Source organism: Haemaphysalis longicornis, unplaced genomic scaffold, assembly GCF_048455015.1.
Source record: "Haemaphysalis longicornis isolate Haplotype H1 unplaced genomic scaffold, Haemaphysalis longicornis Haplotype H1 scaffold_1, whole genome shotgun sequence".
NCBI classification, from domain to species: Eukaryota; Metazoa; Arthropoda; class Arachnida; order Ixodida; family Ixodidae; genus Haemaphysalis; species Haemaphysalis longicornis.
This window is the reverse complement of record NW_027526203.1, coordinates 442,799,275-442,811,751: the sequence shown is the minus strand read 5'-3', so window position 1 is coordinate 442,811,751 and position 12,477 is coordinate 442,799,275.

The window sequence follows — 12,477 nt, the reverse complement described above, 5'->3', positions numbered from 1 at the left end:
GGGTGTTTTGGCAATTCTGGTTTTACTACAAAGGAGCTGAACAAATGTGAGGTTACGTTTCTTCTGGATGTGAAAACGTACTTAGGGAGCAATTTTCCTCTCAGCCAAGCGTAGATCCCATTCTGTGATTTAAAAAAAAATGTTGGTCCCATCTAAAGTCTTACACATTTAAATAAATGATAAAAAAGTGCTTGAAACACTGCGCATACTTTTCTCCAAGCAATACGTATACAACAAAAGGAGTGATCGAATCAGACCAGCACAGCTTAATTACTTCGTTACAGGAAGGTGGGACTCAGCCGGCTCCGAAAAATTGAAATTATCAAGCTTCCCCCACCTGTCATACAGAACACGGCTGACACCCAGAAAGGGCGCGAGGAGATACCACGGCCCACTGCTGTTTGACAGATAAAAACTTTCACTGGCTGTCGGTATAAAGTTCGTCTACTAACTACACACTAACAAAAGGGGGACGCTGTACATAGTCAAAGCGATAACACTACCATTGGAGATCGCTGAGTTGCGGAAATATCACCCACCCCGCTCCAGTGGCGGTCCCAAGGGGGGGGGGGGGGGGCGAAGGGGGCGGTCGCCCCCCCCCCCCCTAAAGAGGTCCCCAGTTTCTTATTTTTAGTTTTTTTGCATTCTACTTGCGCGAAGTTAAATCCCAGCGGGTTGCACCGCATACGCGCACACGCCTCTATGGTTATCACCACTTCAGCAGAATTGGCACAAGGAGGGGGGCGATTCTTTATTCGCCTCGCCCCCCCCACAAAAAAAAAAAAATCGCCCCCCCCCCCCATAACCAATCTCTGGGACCGCTACTGCCCCGCTCCTCCCTACCGCGTTAAATTCGGAATGAAGACCTCGAAACCAATGTGACTAAACCTGGGTCTCATAAACAAAAGTCCGCGTTTTCTCCTTAGCAGCGCAGCACTCGACAAACATGTTTTTGAAAACACGGTCCACAGTGCCCGTCAGCTGGGAAGTACTTGCCAAAGGCAACGCCTGACACATAGAAGTTGAGTCCCCGCTAGAGTTAGCGCTGCAGATGTGTTCGAAATTTGAGTAGAATGCTTCTTCGGAGAAAACATCTTCCACTCTGTGCAAGCTTAAATCATCACTGCAAAACCTAGAGCACTTGTATAGCAAAGGGAGTGCAATATCTTTTGTTTTCACTAAACGTATTCCCCCTCTCCTCCCACCTCGGCAAAACGGTGCAAATGCTAACCGAGCGTTCAGCTAAGTTGCCGCATACAACCACTCCCTACAGAATATTTAGGTGCGCATAACCAGAAGGAAAATGCCAAAGAGATACAAACCAGAAGGAAAATGCCGAAGAGATACAAAAGAAGTGGCGAGGACGACCACTTCTATATATAGTGCAACAATTCCCAGCGTAAACATTCGCCACATGCACCCAAAGTTCTGTCAAGAACTGAGGAAACCGACCACGTCACTGTTTTCATCTAACAACAACGCACAAAAGCATTGAACAAGCGCATCAATTGGCTTAAACAGAATGGAGCGGCAATCTACTTCACAGACGCCAGTATTGACTCCACTAGAGATGCTCCTATCCCCCTCCATAGCCCTAACAAGTTTGTGGGCACCATCGCCCCTTCAAAAACGCCCCAAATTGCACAACCCTGGAAGAATTCTCCATAGCCGCCGCTGTCGAATATGCTGTCGAAGTCGAACCCCCCCGCACCCCAATATTGGCGTTTAGTGACTCGCACGCGGCGCTACGCAATACAGCCCGACACGCCACACGTTCTCATACCGTTAACACCCTGTACTGCGCCCTTCGCGCCCATTCTCCATACAAGGTAAGGCTGGTATGGGTAAGCCCCACGCGCTAACCCGAGAACACTCCCCGGGTCCGTCCATGTGGCCGAATCTGTACCACATTGACACTAAAAGGGTTTTAGATCATCAGACACGCCGACAGCATCTCTGTTCGCTACGTGCCAGTAGTCAGTGTTTACCAGTCCTCAACCCCACCCTCTCCTGTGAAGCCGCATCTGTGGTTCGGAAAGGCCAAACCTCCTCTCTTCTTACTCCACCCCGTATTCACTACATACACGGAATCCTCTCGCGCCCCACTTGCCCTACACCCAACTGCCCTTCCCACCAATCAGTACGCCACCTTTACTGGGAGTGCCATCCACCCGATCTTCAGCCACACCTGCGTTCCCGCATCGCTTCCTGGGAGGACTGGCTGAGCCCGGGTCATGGCGTACACGTGAACTGGACCCAAGGGAGGGACTCTGGGAATTTTACGGACCGGCCGTCTCCTAATGCAGAGACTGGGGTACGACGGCCCGGACTAGGGCTGTTTAGATAATAAAGTTTCCTGTTCTTTTTATAAGTCTTTTTCGCGTGGTTGGGCGGCACTCCACCGGGGTCTTGTGCGGCGTGCTACAGCTCAGTAGGGGGACGTTTCTTACCGTTGCGACCAGAGCTCTTCCCTGCGGCAGTAGTGTTGGCTCGGTGGGCTTCCCTGCGTTTGTAAGCCCACATTCGCCGCGTAGTTTATGCTTTTTGAAGTTTTAAAAAATAACTTGAAACTGGTTGCTTAAAAATAGAATTTTTTAACGTTTCTCGTTCCTTACCACGAGGATGCTTACTATGATTTGCGGCCACATACTCAAACATTTCGTAAAAAGCCATCCTGGAACGACAAGCTTACGCTAATTATGCAGCGGACACGTTTAAAGAATGTGTTTTCCGGTCACTACCTATGCACAGAGCACAGCATTACATATTTATTCGTGGTACCTACTGGTTGTTTAACCTTATTGTACCAAAATAATTAACGAACTGAATATATTCACATCATTGACATAAACAAATACGGTGAAATAAACGAAATAAAACCGAGGAATGGAGACAGGACAATTTAATTACGAAAAATTCTGCTGTACACAAACTCCGTAATGTGTAAACATCTGTTATAGCAATCCGTATATAGTTCCCCATGCCAGTCGGGACGGATGTCTCAGGCAGTTTGAATGGCAGGCGATCGCGTTAATCGAAAAATATATAACGCAGCGCAGTTGTGCAAATACAAAATGAACGCAATATATGCACATACAAAAATGAACGACCTCCAAACGCAGCCCAAACCACTCAAGTGACAAGTCTCGCCGTGCGCGTCCATCGTCTTATTCTTGGCCCCGTCGGTTTGAAGGACGGGATGGTGGCGCAGTCACGTTCGCACATCTTCGGACACTATCTCGAGAGCCGTTGTGCCACAGTCGTTGGAAATTACCGCTCCTCAGCAATCTCGTGCAGGATGGGCAGCACCAGGAGGAACCAGGGGAGGAGGGACCAAGGCTCAGCCTCGGCATTCGGCATCGCTGCTGGTGCTGTGTCCTCCGGTTGGCGGAGGACGTCGAGCGCAGCGCCAGGGTTGTCACCCTCAGTGCACGCCGGCTCCACGCTGGATCCCGTCCGCCCGACCAGTGGCAGGCGCCCCCGCCGGAGCACGGGTATAGTGAACTAGAGTTCACTGTAGCACGGGCGCCGTTGACGGCATTTTGGAATTTCCCCGCCGAGCGGACAACTCCAGCTGCAGCGCTTCCTCCCGCTGCAGCAGGCTGGAGTCTCGGGAACGACTCGGCGTTGGGCCGGTGCATTATGCCGCCGAGACGTGGGGCGTTGGGCACCCGGGGACCAGCCTTTGTTCCTGCGACTGCTGCTCCGTCTCCTCCGCTGCACAGCTTCTGCCAACCTTTCCTCGTGCTTCCAATCAGCTCGCACAGCGTGGCATGTCGTCAGAGTGCACAGCACGTGGGATGGAAAAGGCGCGACATGCGCTAGCGACGGTGCTTAAAAGGAATGTGCGTGCCCCTACTGTGCATTTCGCAAAAATGTTGCTTACGCTTAGAAACTGAAAAACAAAGTGTTTAAAATAACACAATCGCCACAAAAGACTTTACGTTCTTTCATGACTTCCTCGTGACCCCGTCGGGGACATTGAAAAAGAAAGAACACGCCGATTCGAAGAGGCGTGAGGCTCGTGATCAGCCTTCTTTTTTTCATTGCTCCTTTTTCTCCGACGCTTCTGTTACATTCGAATAAATTTATCGTTCTATTTTTCTTCTTTCCTTTTTCTTTGTTTATTACTGTTTCAAAAATAAACCTGGTCACAGCCTCATCTTTACAGGCAGCGTCTCGGTCAATTCCCCACGTGGGTATGTGCCGCGATCCGTGGGTTACAAACCAACCAACCTTTCGCGAGCTGGGCTGCGGCGGTTGTCGTCTGCTACATTCCAGATTTTTGGGACAGTAGCATCACTCGCTTTGATTCGCGTGTTTCGCGTTTGACTGCATATAGGTTCTGTTGTGAAGTAACGACTTCAAAGTAATGACTCTAAGGGAATGTTGTAAAGCAATGAAGAATGTAAAGCAATGACTCTAGAGTTGCGGTGAGCGATTATTTAATTTACAGCCCATCACCGAAACGTCATACTCACCTGAGCAATGTTATGCTAAAAGGCCCAATGCCAAGAGATGCTTGATATGTGTTGTCAATGCTGCAGATTTCAATGTTTCTTTTTGTTTGCGAGGTAATATTATTGTTGCTAGTAGGTGTAGTACAGCCGTTTATTGCATCGAAATGGGTTAGGTAGCGGTGGGAAGAACTTTTTGGATTGTCTTCAGGTGATCATCAAAGGTGGGTGGCGCCCCCAGTTCGAGATCGCAAACGTTCACAGCGGCGAAGACGACGGTGATGTGACAAACGAATAAATGCGTCTAAGGCAGTGTAGGGTGTGTAGCGTTATTACTGCTGGATTAAGGGGTAAGGGGCTGGGGTACGAGGCTGCAGTCCAGGGCCTCGTCTCCCAGAGCAGAGGAAGGGGGCCCATCAACTCTAACTTGCCTTATGTATGGGAACATATGTAATAGAACTTTGAGCGACACGTGAAAGGTGAGGAAACCAGAACGAGGGGACGGGGCCTCCGCTACGGGGCCCTCGCTTTATTCAACTTCGTTCAAACCATCAGCGTTCGGACTCGGTATAACGCCGTGGTCTCTCGGATAACCGAACTCCCCCCACCCCGCTCCCCTGAATTAAGAAAAGCAGCGGAAAGTCACGGATTATTCGCTGAAGCTTCTACGTGGCCCTTTTTTTTCCTAACCTGAGTTCAGGTTCCAAAAAGCGACGGGCGTCTTCTGTCGTTGGTTTCTTTGTTTCAAACTGTGCGGGGATCACCCGGTGTCGGAGCGTTCGCTGTAAATACGGGTTAGCCGCTGCAGCGCGCGAGCCTGAAAATGAGGCCGGTTTCGTGTGGTCCTGCACCGTGGACACTGAACAGAACGGCACAGGAACGTGAGCCCAAACCCGCATACAGCCGAGTAGACCCATAAATAGGTCGAACCAAAGCAAGCAATGTCTGTAGCGGTGCCCGACTGCAGCTATTGGTCTCCGCAGAACTCCATTTTAGCATGCGTCAGCTTGCCTCATCACCCGCTGCTACGCGTTGGCCTGCCATCAACAGGCCGCATTCGTCTTGCCTCGACACATCCGTCGTCAGAGAAAACACCGTTCCCCTTGGCTGGACACACGCAGACGACGGCAAAGCTCGGCAAAGCCATTCGAGTCGCAGCGGGTGGCCACAGCGGCACTGGGTCACTCGCCTCCATCATTCGGTCAGTTCTTCTAACGGTTTTCCGTCGGCGGCGCCGGTGCTCGAGATTCGAGAAGCCCACAGCAGTGGTGGACAGTCGTGTCGGTAAAAGGCGTCTCGGAAGAAAAAAAAAGCACAAGGACGATACGGACGAAAGGCAATGACAGTGAACTGCTAGAGCCCAGGCGTTGCTGCACCAGTTGCATGGCGGAAAGAAACGCCGTGCTCTTTCCTGGAGATAGCTGAATGCAGCGGGCCAACGGCAGTGGTGTTGTTTAAAGGCGAGCCATTCGTTTGAACAGCCGGATGTATTTGACAGCCTGAGCTCGGACCCTGAGCCGCATTCCCCCGACCACTTGGCGCCAGACCTCGCGAACCCCAGGACTCAGAGAGAAAGGGAATGGAGGTAAAGGCGTGGTGAGAGGTGACTAACGGAAATATATTTATGGGAAAGACGGGTGCGCAGGTGGTGATTGGTGCAATTGGACCCGGGCTGGACGTCTTCAAGTTGACCAATCGGACTTTATGGATGAGGTAAAACTTGGCATTACGATTGGGCAGGACGGCATTTTTAATCTTGTTCGGAAGTGTTTAAACATTATGTACATAGCATGTGAAGTCACTACAAGACGCAATATTTATACCCTAATCAGATGACTTGACTGTCGTCTCTAGGTGCCAGCAGACAGAAGCAACGAGTTCGCATTGGCCTAAAGTTGGCACTACTTCGCTCTACTCGACCAGCCGGATGAACGACAAAGTGGAGAGATATCTATGTCATTCATTTGGAAATGGTAAAAACAAACATACTGTCCGATTGAAAGCATCAAAGTGGGGTGTCTAAACGAAAAGAAAAGCTAGAAAAAGAAGGGCGCGAGAAGAAGCAGCTAAAGATGACGAGGTACCTGCTCAATAGAGCTTCATCGAAGCCGCATGACTGCTCCACAGCGAGTTAGTTTCAAAATCCCGATAGTACCGTGCTTCTGAGGAGGCCTTATCGAGTCCATCACTACGATTTCTTGGTGAGTAAGCAAAACTTCACCTCTCCTGATTTCCCGGGCAGTGAGGACGCCTACCTAATCCGTTTCTACCTGTAAGCAACCGACGTCAACCAAGTTGTATAGTGTTTCTAAGTAAGCAGCATCCAGGCTACTCGCGGCCCCTGCCTTGGAGCTCTCGGTGTGCGTTCTTCCCCGCCCAATTTCTGCTGCCTCAGATCAACTGGCACCAAACCTGTCTGATCAGCCTCCTGCTGCTGACGAGTTCCACCAAACGACACTCAGAGCGCACTGGCTTGTTTCGTGGTGGTTCGACTCCTGATAGTATGCCCACCCACAAAGCGTTCCTCGACAGCACGTATCAGCTGGTTTTTTCTTGTGACGCCCGGCAAGTACAAAACCGAAGCAGCAATCCAAAGTGGCCCAGCTAAGTGGCTGGACGTTGTCAATAAAAATTTTGGGTCGAGTATATTGATGAAGGGCCGTTGTATTTTTAAAATCAGGCAGAAACTTTTCCGTCTTCCGAAAGACAATATGTACAAAACTCTGAAACTCTGTAGTTACCTCATTTTGAATTCGCGCGCAAGGATGTAAAAGGCGAAGCAATGTATACGAGCGATACTGGTTAATGTTTTTTAAATCCAAAGGCCCTGTTTACTTTTCCTGTGCAAACTGTTTCTGAGCAACCCGAGTCCTTTCACCACGCACGGTGTTAGTGATTGGAAAAGAGAACAGGTTTGCGTACATACAAACGGTGTCGAACACCGGCACTGCGTAGCAGCATGGCTAGCCCGCTGCAGCTCGAGCAGCACAATTGGCATGGATGATCATCTCGTCGCAAAGACCGCTTATTGGACAGAGATAAGGTGGCGCGTAGCCGTAGTAACTATGCTTCTAGATGAGCCACGCCTGGCGTTTAGGGGCACTGAGGAGTTTTTGGTTCCCATAATAGCTGGTGTTCGCCGAGAGATGCCGTAAATTGTGTTTTGTGTGCTGCAAAACCCCAATCTCACGCATTACTGTCGCGCGAATCCGAATCCCATATCGCACCGTTTTTTTTAAATTTGGGGACAATAACATTGGGCTCCCAGAGAGGGCGGAGGAGCCGGCCAAGGGAGGAGGGGGCTATTACTGCAGTTAGCCGAGGGCCCCCATTTATCTTAACTCGGCCCTGGCGTTAAACCCGGCCTTGGCGTTAGTGAGCTTAAGATGCCCCCCCCCCTCCCTCTCTTCTGAATGAGGGGTAAATTTATAAGCATAAATTTACCATGTCCGACGCTGGTCTTAGAAAACTGCCAATCACATCGATGACGTCGCCATCGTCGTCGCTATGAGGAGCTAGCTTTGTCTTGATGAGGATGATCAACAACGTTCCGTCTCGGGTGTATGTACGCGCGGGCAACGGAGATCCAGAAATGACCCCTTCTTTCGACAACTGCTTGTTTCGGCTGGGACATAACGATCAGATGCAACGAGTAGAACAGAATAATTATAACCGCCCATTTCCCCAGCCATAAAGAGGCGATGTTCATCGCTTGAATCGCCGGGGGGAAGCGATTCCAGTGGGAACGCGCTGCGACATGAGTTCTGGCCCACGGCATATAGTGTTGCCGCAGTGGATTCGGATGGTTTGAAGGCACACATTTCTCGCGTAGTTTTGCCTTTCCAACAACAAAAAGAAAAAATCTTGGCTCATACTGGTTGCTTACAAACTTGCAACGCACCAATGCTTCCCGTTGCTGACTGTGAGGACGGTTATTATGAATCAAGGCAACATATAGTCTCGGATTTCGTAGAAAGCCGTCGCTGAAGGTCATGGTGGAAATGCCTTGCGGACAACAACTAGGCGACACGCAGGGAATCACCGACCTATTAAGGAACGTACTAGTTGTCGAACAAATTGTGTAGAATTAAGAAAAAACTAAAGTTCAAAATATTCCCTGCATTCACATAAACAAATGGTGTGAAACAGTTTAAATAAAACTGAACAATGGGGACAACACATTTTAATTAGAAAAGGTTCCCCGGTACAGAAATCGGATTAAGCGCAGTCGAATAATCTAGCAATTCGTAAAGTTCATCGCGCCAGTCGGCATGGCTGGTCTCGAGCTGCTTGTAGGCGACTGCGTAATCGAGAACGATAAAACACACGTAATATGAGTTAACCTAAAACGGACGCAGGAATGTGTAAACACAAAATGAACAACCTGAAAAGGCAGTTTACACGTTACAAGTCTCGCCATGAGCGTTCGTCGTTGTATTGATGTTGGCCTCAGTGGTTCAACGACATGGTGGCGTAGTTCAATTTCGTACATCATCACGCACGATCTCCAGCACCGATGTCCCGCAGTTACACATCACCGGCATCTCCCTTGCGATCTCGTGCTTGACGTGCAGGGCCAGGTGGAACCAGGGGGGACCGCAGGGCTCAGCCATGGCATTCGGCGTCGCTGCTGGAACTGTGTCCTCCGGTTGGCGGAGGACGTCGAGCGCAGCGCCCATGTTGGCGCCCTGGCTGCAGGCCGGCTCCTCGCTGTATCCCGTCCGCCCGACCAGTGGCAGGCGCCCCCGTCGGAGCGCGGGCGCCGCTGGCGGCATTTTGGTGGCCTAGTTCAGTTCGTTCATCATCACGCACGATCTCCAGCACCAATGTCCCGCAGTTACACATCACCACCGGCATCTCCCTTGCAATCTCGTGCTTGACGTGCAGGGCCAGGTGGAACCAGGGGGGACCTCAGGGCTCAGCCATGGCATTCGGCGTCGCTGCTGGAACTGTGTCCTCCGGTTGGCGGAGGACGTCGAGCGCAGCGCCCATGTTGGCGCCCTGGCTGCAGGCCGGCTCCTCGCTGTATCCCGTCCGCCCGACCAGTGGCAGGCACCCCCGTCGGAGCGCGGGCGCCGCTGGCGGCATTTTCGGTGGCCTAGTTCAGTTCGTCCATCATCACGCACGATCTCCAGCACCAATGTCCCGCAGTTACACATCACCACCGGCATCTCCCTTGCAATGTCGTGCTTGACGTGCAGGGCCGGGTGGAACCAGGGGGGACCTCAGGGCTCAGCCATGGCATTCGGCGTCGCCGCTGGAACTGTGTCCTCCGGTTGGCGGAGGACGTCGAGCGCAGCGCCCATGTTGGCGCCCTGGCTGCAGGCCGGCTCCTCGCTGTATCCCGTCCGCCCGACCAGTGGCAGGCGCCCCCGTCGGAGCGCGGGCGCCGCTGGCGGCATTTTGGTGGCCTAGTTCAGTTCGTTCATCATCACGCACGATCTCCAGCACCAATGTCCCGCAGTTACACATCACCACCGGCATCTCCCTTGCAATCTCGTGCTTGACGTGCAGGGCCAGGTGGAACCAGGGGGGACCTCAGGGCTCAGCCATGGCATTCGGCGTCGCTGCTGGAACTGTGTCCTCCGGTTGGCGGAGGACGTCGAGCGCAGCGCCCATGTTGGCGCCCTGACTGCAGGCCGGCTCCTCGCTGTATCCCGTCCGCCCGACCAGTGGCAGGCGCCCCCGTCGGAGCGCGGGCGCCGCTGGCGGCATTTTCGGTGGCCTAGTTCAGTTCGTCCATCATCACGCACGATCTCCAGCACCAATGTCCCGCAGTTACACATCACCACCGGCATCTCCCTTGCAATCTCGTGCTTGACGTGCAGGGCCAGGTGGAACCAGGGGGGACCTCAGGGCTCAGCCATGGCATTCGGCGTCGCCGCTGGAACTGTGTCCTCCGGTTGGCGGAGGACGTCGAGCGCAGCGCCCATGTTGGCGCCCTGGCTGCAGGCCGGCTCCTCGCTGTATCCCGTCCGCCCGACCAGTGGCAGGCGCCCCCGTCGGAGCGCGGGCGCCGCTGGCGGCATTTTGGAATAGCCCCGCCGAGCGGACAACTCCACCTGCAGCGCTTCCTCCCGCTGCAGCAAGCTGGAGTCTGGAATGTCTCGGCGTTGGGCCGCTTCATTCCTCCCCCGAGATGTGGTGCGTTGGGCACCCGGGGGCCAGCCTTTGTTCTTGTGGCTGCTGCTCCGTCTTCTCGGCTGCACAGCTTCTGTCGACCCTTCCAATCAGCTCGCAAAGCGTGGCATGTCGTCACTGTTCCAGCACGTGGGATGGCAACGGCGCAACATGCGCTAGCGACGTTGCTTAAAAGGAATATATGTGTGCCCCCGTTGCGCATTTCGCAAAAATGTTGCTTACGCTGAGAAACTAAGAAAAATGTGTTTAAAATAACACAAGCGACACAAAAGACTTTACGTTCTTTCTTGACTTCGCTCGTGGCCCCGTCGGGGACACTGAAAAAGAAAGAAGACGCCGATTCGAAGGGGCGCGAGGCTGGATGCTCAAGACTAGCGTTTCGCGGTCGAGAGCCTGCTGAGGTTGTCGTCTGCTAAACTGCAAGTTGGCAGAGCAAAAAAATCGAAGCCCATTTCTCAGAGAAAGATGCTTAAAACGCGAAGCTCAGTTCTCCCATGCAATCTTAGTCAAAGTCAAAGTCCAAAATCCAAACTGCTTTGACGGTATCGGAATGGCGCAATTGGATAGACGTCGGCTTTGTAACGCGATGATGCCTGGTTTGATTCCGACCACGGGAAGCGGGTTTTTCAAGAGGCGCTTGATGTGCCTTTGTGGAAACCCATTGTGTAAGTTGGCTTTCCGGCAGCAAATTTTGGGCATACGATGGACGGCACGAGTGAGGCGAATGATGCCCTTTGTGAGGCATAGAAAGGTACGCTCATCATCATCCTTTGTGGAACCTATTTTTTAAAGTTGGCTTTCGTGCAGTGCGTCTTACTCGTGCGAACGACGTTATCAGTGAGACATATAAAGCTTTGAAAAACAGCGCAGAAGACGAGGAACGCCAGTTCTCTCACTTTCTCTTAACATAATATTCTTAGCTGTTTTTCGAGTGAACGGCCTTCAGTTTCTTTGTTTTCGAATATTTGTGCCAGATTAATGTACTTTTTCTGCTCCGCACTTGTTTTTCGCAATTGTACGCCATCAAAGTAGAGGAAACGCTCTGAAGATTTCCCCACGTTTATTCCATGCTCTTATGAATCACTTGTTGCAGTTTTCGCTTTAATCGAAGTCAGCTTTTGTCGTGTAAATCAAGTACTCGCGGAGGGTGCCGTGTTTTATTGGATTGACGCTAGCACCCGCGCCTTTTACATAACAGGCACTGATTCTTTCGTACAATTCCCCTCCTCGGACACTCCTCTGTTTTCTTTGTTTTACCACAAGATTCATTTTTCGTTGAATTCTTTGAAGAACATGTCATTCTCTTCACGATAGAGCACGCGTCTCTCACTGTCACGGCAACCATGCCAGCGTGGTTTCTCCGAGTGCCGAACAGCCCTCAGCATGCCACCCACCCATACACTGGCACATTCGTCACTTCCATATTAGCTTCAAATCGTGCCCCATGTTTCACGTTGGTAAGGGGGAAGAGTGGAAGGCAGTTAATATGTAGATTGCCCAGGAAGCGCTATCTGAACATGCTAACTGGAATTGCGGAGACATACTTGAACACTACGCAGGTCCGATGAACTGAATACCACTACGCACTACTACCTAAATCTAGGACCTTTTGACGTACGAGTTTACTTTCTCTTTCTTTCCGTTATGGCTGCACACATAGGCAATGCTCGAAAGGTGCGCAGTTGAAGCATAATCGGGTACAGTTAAAAACGTTCACCGACGGTTACGATTACGGCTACGAAAATTCGGGCGCAGCTGTTTCTGTTTTGATTTTAAGATATAATGAGTCAAAAATTTTGAGAAGGACTTGCATGTATGTAGAGTTGCATACCCCTCTTTTTGCATTACGATTAAGATATGGTATACGTGAGCAGCGCGG